The following is a 17,310-nucleotide window of genomic DNA, read 5'->3' on the forward strand; positions in this document are numbered from 1 at the left end:
TCGAATAGCCACAAAAGTGACAATAGAGACCATATCCCCCCTTTAGGTGGTGCACATAGCAAGCGTAAAGTAAGCTTTTAAATATTGTTTACACTACTTTAGAATTGGGTGTTTTTTGTTTCCTATTTCGTTTTTATTTTGTAAATATTCTCTAACATATATAGCCGAAGAACAAGGAAGAGAAGAGTCGTCTGTCGGAAAAAAACTTTGAACCTGATTTTAGGAAGGTACAAAGTTTTCCAAATCCTATGCTTCCTCTTGGAAAGGTATCGTTGTCACAATCCTTGCAGTATCACATTTTACTTAATATAATAGATAGGTTCTGAATCTGATTAGCACACAGTCTTCTAATCCACTTCGTTATTTTCATATTGTTAATTACTAAAAACTCAGATACAATTAGGACTGAGTTGCGCAGTTTGGGTTTGTGGGTTCCAAGTCCAATATTGTTGCTAAGGGTAAGGTTTACGTGGAGCTTGGACCGAGACTAAGTTGCACAATGTTCCCTTTAGGGGCCAAACAATGCACGCCAGATCGGTTGATAAGATTTTGGAAGGTAAAGATCATGTTGCTCTTCCTATACCAGTTCGAGATGAGCTGGTAATTTTGAAAGATGCTCTTGGATCACAAGTTGCTTGGCCAAAGCACTTAGTATTGAAAGGCATTGAGGTAATTTCATTAAGTTTTAATTTATTTTGAAGTACTTTAAAATATTTTTTGTGTGTGTGTGTTTTTTTTTTTTTTTTTTTTTTTTTTTTTTTTTTTTTTTTTTTTAGTTCTAAATATTCTCACCTAAAATTTGTTGAAGACCAAAAAGGCTAATTCTCCGATACCACCAAAAAATTCTAAAAAAGAAAAAATTGTCAAGTAACAAGTCGCGGCACCAAGACGAAATCATACATGGGATCTTGGAAAGGTGAATACTAGTGATTGAAACCCTGTTTTATGTTGTATTTGCAATTAACCCATTATGACTTTACAATTCATCTTAGGGCGGAGTTAGCTTTGGCGTGGATTTCAAATCCAATGTTGTTGCTAAGGGTATAGTCTACGAGGAGCTTGGACCGAAACTAAGTTGCACAATGTTCCCTTAGGGCAATACAACTCACATGTAGCAGTTGGGAAGATTTTGGAAGGTAAAGAACAAGCTCTTCTTCCTGTACCAGTTGGTGATAAGTTGAAATTTGTGGAAGACGCTATTGGATCACACGTTGCTTGGCCCAGGGAATTAGTGGTGAAAGCCAACCAGGTAAAAATATCGATGATTGTAAATTGATAAGAATCCCACTTTAGGATTGGACCTCTCCCTTTCTCTGTCTAGCTCCCTCTATTTATACATTTCTTCCTTCTAATCCACCTCATGATCCTTACACAACTCAACATTCCACCTCCATTTGTGTAGATGTGCATTTGCACTTCGCTCCACATACACATAGGCCATAACACAGCCCACCAGCTGCGGACACTTCAAGCCACCGCCAGATACCTACTGCACCACTTCCAAATCCATCGTACACATAGGCCATGTTGCGGCCACCCTTGCTAGACATGACATTATAATTTTTATGCTTATCTTTTATTTTTCGGTTTCAATCGATAAAATAGGGCAACCGAGTAAAAGTAAAGGCTTAAAAACTAAGTCACCGCCCAACAACAAAGGAAGCGATCTATGCACTTCCTTTGGTGCCATGATTGGTACAATTATTCAAAGTGGTCGAATTTAAGTTTCCATATGGACAAGAATTATTCGAGATAACATAGAGTTTTCATACATAGAGACAAATGACGTGAAGGATGTTTGTAATCTTGAATCTGTCGAAGTCTCCTTGTATGGTTGCATATATGAGGTGATAAAACTTACGTTGTTACTAACTATTTTATTGAATGTTTATCAAGCTTATAAAATGAGTTGTGTTTTCACATTTCGGATGCTTGTATGAGAAATTTGTTTGTTCTAGAGATGGATATTTGTTTGTCAACCCGGCTGTCTTTAGTGTTGTGGATTCAAAAGAAAAAAACTAAACTTGTTCTTGATAGATCGAGGGAAGCAAACATGAATGAAATTGTTTTCATTCCTTACAACCCATGGTATGGACATATATTATATTGGTTTTGTTAAACTCATATTTGGTTACAAGTACATATTAAATGCTAGTTAATAACTTGTTTGGTTTTAGCTTCCATTGGATTGTGATTGTCATCGACTTGTCTAGTATGGATGTTTATTGGTTGGATTCATTACATGGTAAATGCACGGTGACATGGAAATCATTATCAACACGCACGTAACTATTTCCATAATGCATTTATTGGTATACTTTTTTTATTATATATGTAGACTTTTTCATTTCTTATATTGACATTAATTGCTTAAATTTTTAACTTGAAGTGCGTTGATAGCTTTAAAAGGGATCCAAGTGAATAGAAGTTCTCAAAAACCATGTTGGCACCACATCAAGGTAAACGACATGCTTACTATTTTTTTTTTTTATAAGCAAGCGAGGTTGTTTGAGAGGTCCCCTACCCCTTTTTATTAATAATTGTTACAACCTGAATTCTTTGACTTGGCATTATTAAAATCCACATTTCCAACAGCTGTCCCACCAAAAAGATGTTTGGAGTCAATGCCCAACTTATTCTTCCCTCAAGGAAAACACACGCTTAGTTGAGTCGGATTTGCAATCTTGAAAGAGACCTCCCTCACTCACCGGCTTCCTTAGAACCGAAGAACCGACACGGAAACCCGACAACCAACTAGCCCAAGACCAAGAGACTACACTAGAAGACCAAGGGCCTTTACGTAATAAGGACTCACGACTTCCCCTTTACCACATATGCTCTCCATACCCAAGCCGGAGAGCACGCCATCTCTTCTAAGCTAGGACGACTGCCCTCGTGTACCAGTGAACAACAAGGTCAACTCCATGAACTCACAAGATTGAATGAGTGGTTCATTGCATTTCGACATCGCTTTAACAGCCTACTTGTGTGGAGCTTCTCGCTCATCACCTCTGCGTTCTCGAACTATAGCGACCTTTTTCCACAAGAGTGAGATATCCCTAGTAGTTTCATACCTCGCACGAGATATTCATCCAATCGGACCTACCAGGGAAAGGGACACGCACAACCCGGTACCGTGTGTCTTAACACCAAATACATCGCAATTCGCCAGGGTTCTTCCTTACCAAAATGATGACAAGAGTTCCCGCCTAAGCGTCAAACCAATATCCGATCAACGACTTTGACGCTGTGGAATACACCTCTCAAAACGAGAGGAAACTAATCCATCCGATCTACAATACATAGACCACCGGTCAAAATCGATCGCGTGGACCCTTTCCATGTCATCGATATATTAATTAAAATGTCGAAGATTGTTACCCCACCAACGTAAGTGAATTCTCCCCTCTATTTTTAAATAGTTGGTCTTTGTTCAAAGTGATGACAGTTACGCTTTTACTAACTGTATGATTAATTCTAAATAATAGATTAGGTCAATTAGGTGATCCGCTCACATCTATGAACAGATTTTTTGTATGTGCTTCATCTACTAGTCTGCGTTGGTCCCTCTTATATTGATAAGTGGGACTAGCGGTCAATTTGGATAATGTACTTTCGGATATACCTAGTTCCGCTACTTCACTTGAAAGACATCACCCTTTACATTGGTGTGTATAATTGATCTCAATGTTGTTGTCTAGAGTCGACTTTTTGGAGGTACTACTCATGATGATTTCCTCAAGAAAAGAGTGACAATAGGATTGGATGCAAAAGTAGCATTCAATTTTTATGGTGGTATACTTCATAATCCATTGCCACCGATAAGAAAAGCCCGACATTCATCCCACAGCCATAGAGGTATGGTAAGAACCGAAAATAGCGTTTGGGTTTCATGGAAAAAGCTTTTAGTAAACCTGAATTCAAGTATTTAAAGTTTTAAATGACTTTGTTGGTAAAGAGTGGTATAAAACCCGATGGAGTGGGGAGGAGAGGTGGTGAATTCACAACCCGATGGAGAGCACACTCGCAACTCGGATGGGTAGTGGGCATTTCCCGAAAAGGTTTTGGTAAATCAAGTTATTTCGTGAATATTCGATTGTTGACGAAAAATCCCTCCTCCCTCGTTATAGTATGATGAAAAAGCTCTCGCCGCATTCCCTACGGAAACGAAAAACACTATCTCAAGCCATTAAAGAAGTTACTCCCTCCTATTCATTTTGTAACGGAAGAGGACTACCCTACATCCCTTTGGCGCAAAGTGGTTGCCATTTGCCTACTCCGGTCGAAATCTCTTTTGGGCTCATGAATAGAGGAAAGAGGATATCTCCCGTGAAAACCAATAAATAATAGCGAGGGATTGCCCTTTTCTCTTCTAGTAAATAACCTTCGGAAGAAAGCATTCCTCCCTCTCGCCGCGATCTTCGGAATCACAATTTTCAACATCGAGATCAGGTGGGTTTGAAGTGTACCGCATCAGATCGAAAAGTGAGACCTCCGATTTCTATTCAAAAGAAAACAAAGAAAAAGAGTTTGAGCGAAAGAACCCGGTTTGAGAGTGCCGTTGTTCACGAGATCGAAGTTAGAACTGTTATGACTAGACTCTTTAACCCGTAATGCCCGTAGGAGTAAGCGGTATCTCGCCATTCCCGACTTTAGGAAAGAATGGAGTCGTGCTTTTCTTATAGTTTTTGTCTCCGGTAAGTAGTTAACGAAAAGTAGGGGAGTTTAAGCCGCTTCTAAGTGAAGAGTGGCCCACCGCCCGCGATTTCATGCCGCCTCGTTCCCAGTAAAGGACGGATATATATAACAGCCGGATAAGAGCATCGGTTGATGGCGGATGCGGTTTAGGTTCGCGGCATCTTCGGTTGCCCCTTTGAACGATTTGAAGGATGAGGTGGAGTTTGATCCATCCATATTCATTGGGAAGCCGGGAAAGTAATCTACATCGAGCTAAGAGGGTGCAATCCACATGTATTCATCTTTGTTGACACCGAGAAGCCACTACTAACCTTGGCTCCAAGGCTCTTGCCTTTGCACCAAAGATTGATCTTTCTAAGAAGATCACCTTGCCTCGCCCCTAAAGCACCAATCCCGCCAAATTCCGAACAAGTTACCATAGTGACTCCCAAGCGGTTACTGCTACGCATTACTCACCAAGTGCCATGGAGCTATCACTCAACCGAAATAAGATCACTCTCAAAGACCAAACCTTTTGAAGTGGACCTCGATCTCACTTCCTTGCCATTCGTGGAAAGCCTCCCCGCAGCAGACTTTGGGGGTGTGAGAAGATCGTTAGTGCTTAAGATACCGCCTCGCGGTTGTACCCTTCCCTACCCTTTCCTTGGCCAAAAGCAGGGCGACAAGCGAAGAGTCGTGGTCAATCGGTCCTTCACCACTTCTCGAGTGACTTCAGTCGTAAATCGGCCCGAGGAAGTGTGGCCGTAAGATGAGGTCGAAGATGGCTAGCTTTCTTGCTTGCTTTCCGCTCGACAAGGCAAGGACTTGTCGCCTCGCCCACTTCTTGAGAATCGGACTAGGGGTAGAAGAGTAGGAATGAGAAAGCGCCTTAGAGAAGAAGGCTTTCCCACTTGAGAGATCGAATGAGAACCATAAATTCGAAGAGAAGGGTAGAATTCAAAGAATCAAAGAAAACCTCCGGATATCAATAATAGAGATAGAAGAAATAGAACTAGAGAAAATGCAATGAATTTCTTTGATCTATAGAAAGAACCTTTATCTCCTTAGACTTTTCCAACGCTTTGAGGACTCGACGATATCTCCCAGTCTTCCAAAGCATTCTTATTCTCTTGGATCCGAAGGATGGCCAACCAAACAAGCATTTGAATCCCCATCGGAGTAGGGGAAAGGGAGGGATGCAAGCATCGATTTCACTCTTTGCCACCACCACCATTTAGTCTAGTTCCGTTCACAGTCCCATCACCGAGATTACGGTGCCGGGCTCTGAGCAACTAGTCGACACCAAAGAAGGTTATTCGCTATCGATCAAACCATGGATCCGATTCCGTTGATGCCCACCCATCCCCCTCTGCCTCGGAACCAAAGGCGGGATTTAAGCCCATTCTTGGTACTTCAACGTATCATTTCGTTTATTCCAGTGAAGTCCTGAATTTCTCTTGTACATTTTTCAATGAATGGAGACCTCACAAAATATTAGAGGTCTCAATATGTTAGACGTTTGATGTGTTACTTCTTGGCATACTCTGAACTGTTGCTGACGAAGGGCTCTATCGTAACTGTCCCTTTTCTTGAATATCACGTTACAAGTTGCAAGTGCACCGTGTGGAAATTTTGAGAACTTTCTCATATTTAGTCAAAGAAAATACCTATGTAAGAGCCCTTCACCGATTAACAAAAAGATAACCCTCCCCAAAGAAGTTCCCCGTGGTTCCACAAAACACCTCACCACATGTTCATGCGGCTTTGAGATAGACACCACTTGCCTTTAGAGCAGGCTTGAGCACGGGATGAGTGTCGCTCACTCGATCTTCTCCTTTGTGATGGATCTATGTTGCTATAGTTCGTAGTTTTATTACTTGATGCAACCAGATATTGCTAACAATATATTTGGTGCGTAGTCTCTCTGTCATCCGTTCTTTCCAGGGGTTAAGTGAAGTGAAGCGGCATCACCTCGTTCTTTTCTTTTACCATTAGCTTTTCCATTTGTATAAATAAGGTAACTTTTGTACTGAAAACTAATTTAACAATGTTCCTATCCCGTTGTGGGTTATCATTTTAACAATGACAATATTCGACATCGATGTGTAGGACCTAATATACGCTTTACAAACAACCTGTTGATATACAAAGGCCGCAATTCTTATTGCTCAACCCTTGCCTCCGATTGCATTTTTTCTATTTAGAACTAATTTGTTCTCGAAAATACAATTTTGCCCCTAATAAGTAATTTGCCCCTTGATTCAATTTGATAATTTGATATTTTTGCAGGGCCCTCTGCAACCAGATGGTAAACAATGTGGTATTCACTCAATGCGCTTTATGCGAGACATAATGAGCGATCCTTCTCCTTTGTCATTGAAAGTAAATAAAATACCTCTCACATTTTAACTTAATTTATGCTTTTGATATCTTTAGCAACTGTGTTTTTAACTTTTTTTTATTCTCTATTTTGCAAAATATTAAACTTGTTTCTTATATTCCAGATAAAAATCTTAGCAATAAAAAGGCCTTCACCGGCAAGGAAATAAATGAAGTTCGAATGGATTTTGTTATGTTCATCCAAGAATGTATTATGAACTATCCTCAAGATGAAGATGGACCATAAGGCTGAAGAGACATATATATGGGTGATCGAATTTGACGAGATTAGATTATTTTTCATTTGGATTTGGATTTGGATTAAATTGATTATATTTATATGAATTAGATTGGAAATGTGTTATTTATTTCATTACGCTTTTACGATTAAGTACAAATATATATTGGTTATCTAATAGGATTGGAATGTTTCAATGAAATTAGCAATATATATGAGTGTTATTTGAAATTTAATGGATCATATTCAGATATGTAGTTTATTCAGTGTGTAGTTTATTGCGTCCCCAATTTTGGGGGTTTTTATATATATTCACGCTTTTATTATTATTTTTAATAAAAAAAATATATTTATATATACATATCATCTGTTTTTACCCAAAACAAATCATGACTAATGATACTTTTATGATCATTAAAAAGATGAATGAATAACTGTTTATTTGAAACTGCTACAAATGATATGATTTGTTGTGACGGTTTTTGAGTAGTTGTTACCGTTTTTATGATTTTGTGACCGTTAAAAGGATGAATGCATAACCGTTTATTTAAAACCGTCACAAATGATATGATTTGTTGTGACGGTTTTGAGCGCTTGTTACCGTTTTTATGGTAGAGAGGCTAGTCCGGAACAAATATTTGTGACGGTTTTGGGAAAAAAATAAATGACTCTCACTCCGTCCACGGTTTTGGAAAAAAAAACACAAAAGACTTTTTGTCACCGTTTTTAACAAAGTGATATAAAGCCTTTTTCTTGTAGTGACACTATGCTAGGACATGTCCTTCTCCCGAGGTAAAGTTTTACTTTAAAATCATCACAATGTGATAAGTATCTTGTCATCATCGTCGATTCATCACAATATTGGATTGTAGATTCAAGAAATGATGCACTAAGCGGGATAGGTCCCCTGCTTGAAGATTTTCGGTAACTTCCACAAGGAACTTCGAGAGTCCACATGGGAAACCAAAGTGTAGCCGATGTTTTGGGCACGCATTAATTTTTGTAGGTTGGATTTTATGAGTGGGAGATCCATCCTTATTGAAGAAGTACTCTTTGTACCCTCAATTAGGAGAAATCTTTTATCGCTTTTGAAATTACTTCAAGAATCCTATGTGTTTAATTTTTCCGAACTCGCTTGAGATATCTTTGAATAACGGTTTGATAGGTCATGCTTATTTAATGGATTCTTTTATGACATTACACTTAGCACAAACTGAAGTTTTTATGTCTAAAATGGTTGGTTGCCAATTGTGGCATGCTAGACTAGGACATATTGGACACAATAGGATAGACCGCTTAGTAAGGGGAGGGTTGTTAGGTAATTTAACCTATGTTAAAATGGAAACCTGTGAAAGTTGTCTTGCTGGAAAGGCTACCAAGAAACCTTTTGGGAAAGCCCAAAGGGCAACTTATTCTTTACAACTTCTTCACTCAGACATCTGTGGACCAATGAATGTAACAGCAAGACATGGGGCTTTGTATTTCATTACCTTCACAGATGACTATACACGCTATGGGACCGTGTACTTGATGTCTCACAAATCAGACGCCTTGGATTGTTTTAAAAAGTACAAGAACCTTGTTGAGAATCAACTTGATAGGACAATAAAGGCCTTAAGAACTGACCACGGACGTGAGTACCTTTCTTATGAGTTTAAGGAACTCTGTGAAAATAAAGGTATAGCTAGACAACTAACTATTCCTTATACCCCTCAGCAGAATGGTGTCTCTGAGAGAAGGAATAGAACCCTGCTAGACATGGTTAGGTCTATGATGGCTCAGACTAACTTGCCTATCTCATTTTGGGGTGATGCATTGTTAACGGTTCAAGCATTATACTTAACCTAGTTCCTTCAAAATCATTGACAAAACACCCTATGAACTATGGACCGGTAGACAACCCGCTTTGAACTACCTTAGACCATGGGGGTGTGTGACCTTTGTCACTTCTCAAAATCAAGAATTTGGGAAGTTGAGTGCTCTGGAAAAGAAGTGTGTCTTTATAAGATACGATGAGAGACTTCTAAGGGGTATGTCTTCCTAGGGGAGGATACTCAAGGGAATGTCTTCCTAGGGAGGATACTTTCGGGGCATGTCACGTAAATAGAAGCACGTAATGTCGATTCTTAGAGGATCAATACCTAATGAGGGGGGGAGGTTGATAAGATCTACAACTTTACGGTTGACAACCTTATAACCTTCTATTGAACAAGGCGAAGATGAAACTTTCATCAACCCCGATTCAATGACAATGACATCGTCAACTGATTGATCAATCCCAACCTCGTAAGAGTGTTAGAGGCCATATCCCTAAACGTCGATTTGAGATTGAAGGGGAGATAAATATGACCAATGCACTTACAGAAATATCTGATGAACCTAAAACATTCAAGGAGGCTATTTCTGGGTCCAATATAAGTAAGTGGATGGAAGCTATGAAGGAAGAATTGGAGTCGATGAAGAAAAACAAAGTATGGGACTTAGTTGATCTACCTCCAAACAAGAAATCTATTGGGAACAGGTGGGTTCTCAAGATCAAGAAAAATGCGGAAGGGAACATAGACAAATTCAAAGCTAGGCTTGTTGCAAAAGGTTATACCCAAAAAGAAGGAATAGACTATGAGGACACTTCTCACCAGTAGTGAGATTTGCCTCCATATGTCTCTTCTTGTCAATGGTTGCCCACTTAGATTTAGAGCTTTACCAGATGGATGTCAAAACCTTTTCTCAATGGAGAATTGCAAGAGAAAAAATCTATATGGATCAACCCAATCGGTTTTTCAATCAAAGTCGGTCGAATACAAAGTGTGTAAACCGAATGCATCCATATATGGTTTAAAAAAAGTTCTGACAGAGCGGTGGAATCTGAGATTCCATGAAGCTATGCTTCAAGACAAATTCGAAATGGTAAATGAGGACCATTGCGTATATGTCAAGACATCTAAAAATGGTTTTGTAATTCTATCTCTATATGTGGATGACATTTTGTTAGCAGGTAACAACAAGGCATTGATAAATTCCACTAAGGAGTGGTTGTCATTAAACTTCAAAATGAAGGACATGGGTGAAGCTAGTTATGTCTTAGGAGTTAAAATAACTCGGGATCGACCCAAACGCTTGTTGTCTTTGTCTTAGGAGACATACATCAAGAAGGTTTTTGAAAGATTCAACATGACTGATTACAAGCAAATGGATCTCCCAGTAAGTCTAGGAGAGTCTTTGAGTTATGAAATGTCTCCCAAGAATCCTACTGAAACTCAGGCTATGAAAAATGTACCATACTCAAGCGCAGTCGAAAGCCTTATGTATGCAATGTTGTGTACAAGGCCAGACATCTGCTATGCAGTTGGGTTAGTATCAAGCTAGGTTCCAAACAAATTTTGGGGTCGCATACTGGAAGGTTATCAAGAAGATAATGAGGTATCTCAAAGGCACCGTGGACTACTCGCTTGTCTACCAAGGGAAAAATCTTAAGCTGATTAGGTACTCCGATGCCGACTGGGCTGGAAACCTTGATGAGAGGAAGTCAACTTTAGGATATACCTACATAATGAATGGAGGTGTTATATCCTCGAGCGAAGAAGAAGCAAACTTCTATAAAGACTTTCAACTATGGAAGCCGAAAGTATATCAGATTTGCTTCTCGCCACACGGAAAGTCGAAGCCGCGGTGGCTCGACGATTCATCAAACACTTGTCGGTGTTCTCAAGAGTTCTTTGAACTAGTCCACATCCGGATCGACAAAGATGGTCGCTTCTTGCATATACTAAAGATCCAAAGTATCATGGAAGAACCAAGCATATAGAGTTAAAGTACCACTACGTACGACAAATGATACTGAAGAAGAAAGTGGTTCTACAACATATATCCACTGATCAAATGGTTGTGGATCCATTGACCAAACCTATTCCAAAGGAACTCTTCCTTGCACATGTAAAAATGATTGGGTTAAAGAGGATGTGATTATGCTAAGAACACTTTGATGGTTTAATGAATAAACGTGCATTCTTTCCAGATCAATTGCATTCTCATTATACTGTTAATCATCTCATATGTATGTCAAGATGGTTGGACCGTTCACTCACATGAACAGCCACTTCTATTTTTAAATTAATGGAGTTTTAGCTTGACAAGTCACTAAACCTTATAGGAAGGGGTGGACCTAGTGTTGAAGTTATGCCCCTTCTTATAATTGGATAAGAAGAAACAGGCTTCATAGGGAAGATTCTGTCTAAACCTACAAATGGTTGTTGCCAAGTGGGAGCAAAGTATCCTTGGAATTGTCATTAGGGATGACAACACTTGTATGGTATGAGTGGACATACACAAATCTATTGTTGAGTAAACAAATTAGATACTCTTGCCATGACATGTTTTCACACAACATGTGTATAGTTGACCACCTGAGAGCAAGAAAATAAATATCCCTAAAAATTCTTGATATGTGAGCTCAATTGATAGGTTTTTTGTTTAAAACATATCGAATGGTACCCTCCTTGAACTTTTGACCTTGTCAAGAAAATAAGAGGACTACTTATAACTTTGGTTTGCTCCCCACAAGCTCTTACTATAAAAAATTTGATGCATATCTTGGGAAGTTGGTAGAACTCGACGACATGACGACTTCGTCGTGCAAAGGGTAAAAGAACCGAAGGTTTATCACACAATCACCGGATTCTATCCGCCGACAATTGATGATAATTGTGAATCATGTGATACATTTTTACTTTGTAGTGTGGACTCATAGGGATGAGTGCTATTTGTCAAAGTGATGAAACAAAACGAGATCTTGGGGTATACACACACTCTTCTGGATATTAGGTTTTCGGATTTGTCTTCTTTAAGATCACTTTCATGGTAGATCACCGTATCGTGCTTTTCATTGCGACTTGCTACTTCACGAGATATCATGATACGTGTGCTCTTTAGGGTTACACGAACCATTTGTCGGGTGAGACACACAAATGGTCGAAGCATTCTACTTAAATGCTTCTCTTAGAAACCTTTTTCACCGTTGGCGAGTGGGAGATGTTGGAAATAAAGGCCGGGTCGACTGATATGGATAAACGCCACCAAGATAAGGATAAACCACGAGATAAGGATAACCACCGTGTATTGGGATGAGTGTAGGACTCTATCCTAGCCTACATTAGATGAGTATAGGACTCTATCCTTAGCTGATTTTGGATAAGTATGAGACTCTATCCTATCCAATTTTGAGGAGGTGGGAGAGTTCTATAAATAGACCCCCACCCCCTCACATATTGATCATCCCAAAAACAAGCAAAGCTCTCTCTCCCTTTAATGGTGGCCTCCAACGTTTTCTAAAGTAGAAGCTAGTTTTTCGTGGAGATTCCATAGGTGGTAACCTCCACTGCTAGCCATTGTCAGTTCTTGGTTCTTGGTTCATGAACAAAGGTTGCTTCCCGTTCGTGGTTGTAACTTGACTCTAGCTAAGTTGAGAAGAAGAAGATCTTGAGTGTGCGAAGAACATCATCTTCTCTGGTAGATCAAAGTTTGGAACTTCGAATTGAAAACTGTGACCAAGGTACGATCTTCTGTTCGTTTCTGCTGCGCTATTTTATACATGTGATATAGCGTAATTGTACATATCGTAGGAATCATGCATGAGATATCGGTAAAAACCCTACAGTCCCACATCCAAGGCTGCAGCTAGAACAGAGATTGCTCTTCAATAGATGAACCACAACAAATGAGTATCTTGAGAAAGCCAGGAGGGTCTCTCTAGTGTCTAGGGTCCTCTTAGAGCAATTTTATGGGTTCTTGTTACTTAATTGAACTTCACGGTTTTTCTCCCCCCTCCACTTTTGTGATTCATAACATATCTACTGAATTGTCCAACTCTAAAAGTGCTCACCTTTGCTACATAGCAATTCCAACAAGAAGAGATGATGGCGGATCTACTCCTTTAAATAGAAGCACCGAGCTACATTGTAAAAGACAAATTTCCAGGAAGCAAAGTTTTTATATTCATTTGCCTAGGGTCCCCTTTCAAAGTCGTCCATCTTGTATTGAAAGCGTTTGTATTTGCATTTGCTAGTAACATCAATGGGTTGCATTTGCTGTTTTATATAAAATTTTCTTAATAGGAGCAAGTTCCTGTCAACAAACAGTATCCAGTCACTCAGTAGTGATTCCCAAACTCCTAATTCACCATTTTAGTGCCAAGCTCCCAATGCAACCATTATGTCTTTAGAGTAAAGCATATATTTAGTAGTAATGGACTATTGAGCCGTACTAAATATACATCTAGGAAAAATAACTGAGCGGTCCTGGTAATTTTCCAAAGTGATGCCCTCTGTTGTGTCCACCTCTAGAGGGACAATAACTGCTACTAGGAAGTGCAATGTTGGCCATGATGTCAGCAGCAATTTCGTTAAGTCGAACTGGGAGAAAGCCATGCTCATCTTTTAGACAGACTTGGCCACAGACTTCGCACACATTTTCAAGCTCACTGCATGAATTACATAACTCTGTCTTTCTAATATCACCGCATACAACTATCCACTTAACAACGCAAAACGGTTGTTTACAGATCATACAATCCCTGCCCCAATTCCCTTTTTTCAACCGAGCCTTTATGTCGGGGCAAAGCATGACTGGCAAATATTTGATCTGAAATTGAAATCAAAATTGGCAGGTATTGTGCTCATCTTCCAAATTTAACTTTTTTAGTTTGCTCTCGTTCTTCCAATTAGATTTTAGCCTTAAGACTGCCAAGAAAAAAAATAGTTAGAGCCATCATCAACACCATTGCTAAATTATATGAATTTGCAGTAATTGTCTGCAGCATCAAAAAACCAAGAGATAAATTATGAAACAATCTTCTGTTCTTGCTCCTTCTCCACATGACTTTCTTTTTGTTTCTCTTCAATCTCTCCACCATTCTTCACAAGCGAATTTGCAACCTCGTTTTTAATCGGAATTTTAGGATGAGAAATAGAGAAAAGAGGAACCCCATGAGAGGAAGAGAGTACAGAGGGGGAGACAGGCTATGTTTGGAGAGAGAATAGGAGAGAGGGAGCGAGTGAGAGAGTTTTGAGAAAACCCTTCGCGAGATTATGTTTCAAAATTTCTGTTTTTAAGTAAAGTCCGTAAACGGACGTCCGTCTAGGAGGGATCAATATACCATGGTTTATACCATGGCCCACAACTTCACCCACAAGATGAACTAGAACCTAATTTTTTGTGGATATGTCCAACAAACCTTGAAGATCACCTCCACAAAATTTCAGCTCATTTGATGATGTTTAACAATGTCAAAAGATGATTTCAAAATCGAAAAATCGGGGTCGTTAAAAAAAATTTAAAGTTGTCAACAATTTTTAATTAAGTTGGAGATTTCCAAATGAGTCGAATTTTTGTGGAAAATCTATCCATAGTTAGGAGATCATATCCTCAAAATATTAGCTTTTAACTCGTCTTGTAAAGGGACATGGTATAAACCATGGTAAACGGATAGAATATATATATATATATATATATATAATCTCCATAATCTCCATTAATTTGATGTCATTGTAGCATACTACTAGTGCACCATTCACGTTACAGCGGCAAGTAGTCCCAGTGCAACATTAATATTGCAATGGGATATCCAGTGCAAAATATAATCATTTAGCAGTTTGCTAATGATTTTTAAAGATTGGCTAAGGCACTAAGCACAATGATGGTTTCGATCCTTGTCTGCTTTCCTACGCTCTCCTAATTTTTATCTTATAATCAAAGTAGTATATCCATCCACCATTTCCAATTTCACAAACCCCCATCCCAATTCAAAAGAACCCCATTCATCATTCTAACACACAAAATTTGTACATTTATTAATGAAAAAAAGAGAGAGAAAGCAACCAACATCCATTGGTGAGTTGGAAAATACGGTGTATACGACAAATGTAGATAATTTTAATTCCCTTCATTAAGATGCAACGTTGATGTTGCAGTGGTCTTTTTTAGTGCATCATTGCTGTTGCATTTGCTAAAATTAAAAGTTAATTAACCAAAATGTACAAGCATATATATTCAATTTTTTGAAAACTAGAATTAACAGATTATTCTTCAAAACTCTAACCTAATCAATAATGCTGAATATAACTAACGGAATACAAATTTTAATTATTTTAGATATTTGTTCTTGCTCACCTTTGTTGAATCTTTCCGCCTTGTTGAAAAAGAAAGCTATTGGGATTCTCCAATTTTCATTTAGTTTCTTGTTCTTCAACTCCAATCTAAAATATTTCTCAAATGCGGGTTCTTTTCGGACAACTTTCATTATCTATGCTTTTTTGAACGATTTTGTTAAACAAATATGTAATGGTGAAAAGAAGAAGGTGGATTTGAAGTTTGAGATAGTTGGAGAATGAGGTTTTCAGCCATAAACAGAAAATCATATGGGTTTTGTAAAAGTCCAGGTAGTTAGTTTGGAGGGCCTTTTTGTCATTTTATCGTAACATGAATAAAATGAGGGACGTGGATCATAAAATCTTACCCGGGTGGCTGGGTGTCCTGTGAATTTCTTAATTTTGTTTAATGCAAGGATGGTACCCCCAAAATCTCTTATCTTACTACTATAAAGAAAAATCCTCCATCTACAGTTTTGTTTTCCACTTTTGCTCCTATTATTTTTTGTTTATTTCACATACTTTTCAAAACAAATTATGTAATAATAAATTGTATAATGGAAGGGTATAAAGGCAAATTAGACGGTCTCATTTCCATCAATAGCACTTTTATTTTTTAGTTTGACCCTCTCTTATTTTGTTGATTTACATCTCCCAAAACATGTGAAATTAGTAAATTTTATGTTTGAGAAAGGTAAATATAAAAGGGTTAACTAGTATAAACCCCCCCCCCCCCCCCTTGGATGAGCTAATTAGGATTTCCCCCTTACTAGATGGGGAAATTAAGGTCTCTCCCTTAAGTACATACAAAAAAAAAAGTCAACTTGGGTTGACTATTTATTTTTTTATTATTATTATTATTTTTTTTTTTTTTTTGGAGGGAGACCCTAATTTCTCATGGGGAGGGGTGGTAATATTCGTTACCCCAATATAAAATTCAAATCTTTGACCTACTTTTCTATAAAACGTAGGTCCCATAATTATTTAATTTTGTTTTGTTAGTTTTTTGACACGTGGACCCCCTATGGTAGACACACTCTTCTCTACGTGTGTGTAACATGCGCCCATTTGCTAGTATTAAAATAGATTCCGAAGAAAAAAAATTAGACACATGAAATAAATGATACCAAAATTCAAACATCACATCAGATTGTCACCAAACTAACATTGCATAGTGAAGAGGAAACAAAAGACAATAAAAATAGGGAATGCAATTTTCCAGGCCTCTTTTTGCCACTTCTCCCGATTGTTATGTCATTTGACCCAAATGCCCATATCCTTTCCACTCACTAAAACCAATTGTCTATTCCACCAACTTCTGCCTCTTTGTAGGGTTGAAAAGGTAACGTTCTACCCCTTTCCAAAACCATTTGCTGGTAGGAAAAGAAAAACTAGCAAAAGAGAGAACTTTATGAAAAATCTCCTTGAGAAGTGGTTGGTTTCACACCCTATGAGAAGAGGATTACTGAACTTCAAAGAAACAAGGTCTCTCTTGGGCATCCATTTGAAAAATTCATATGGCTCTTCAATCCCATCATTTTGAACATAACCAGTCAGCAAAAAATTCCAAGAAACTACATCCTTTTCATTCATCATATCAAAATTCTTTCTTGCAGTGTCTATTGAACCAACTCGATTGGCAGAACATGGTGATCATAGAATTGCTCAAGACCGACTAATACCACTGTAAGTACCTAATATTCATGGCCAATGAATATCAAACACGTGTCCATCAGATCACACCAAGATGACCAGGTCGTACCAAAGTAAACAAATTGGAGTCACTGCTAACAACGCTGACCAGAACGTTACAAGTAGATCGTGCTCATTTATGATAGGAAGCGGTGACAAATAAAGAGAGCATGCGGATCTCAT

Source organism: Coptis chinensis, chromosome 6 (genome assembly GCF_015680905.1).
Source record: "Coptis chinensis isolate HL-2020 chromosome 6, ASM1568090v1, whole genome shotgun sequence".
Lineage (NCBI taxonomy): Eukaryota > Viridiplantae > Streptophyta > Magnoliopsida > Ranunculales > Ranunculaceae > Coptis > Coptis chinensis.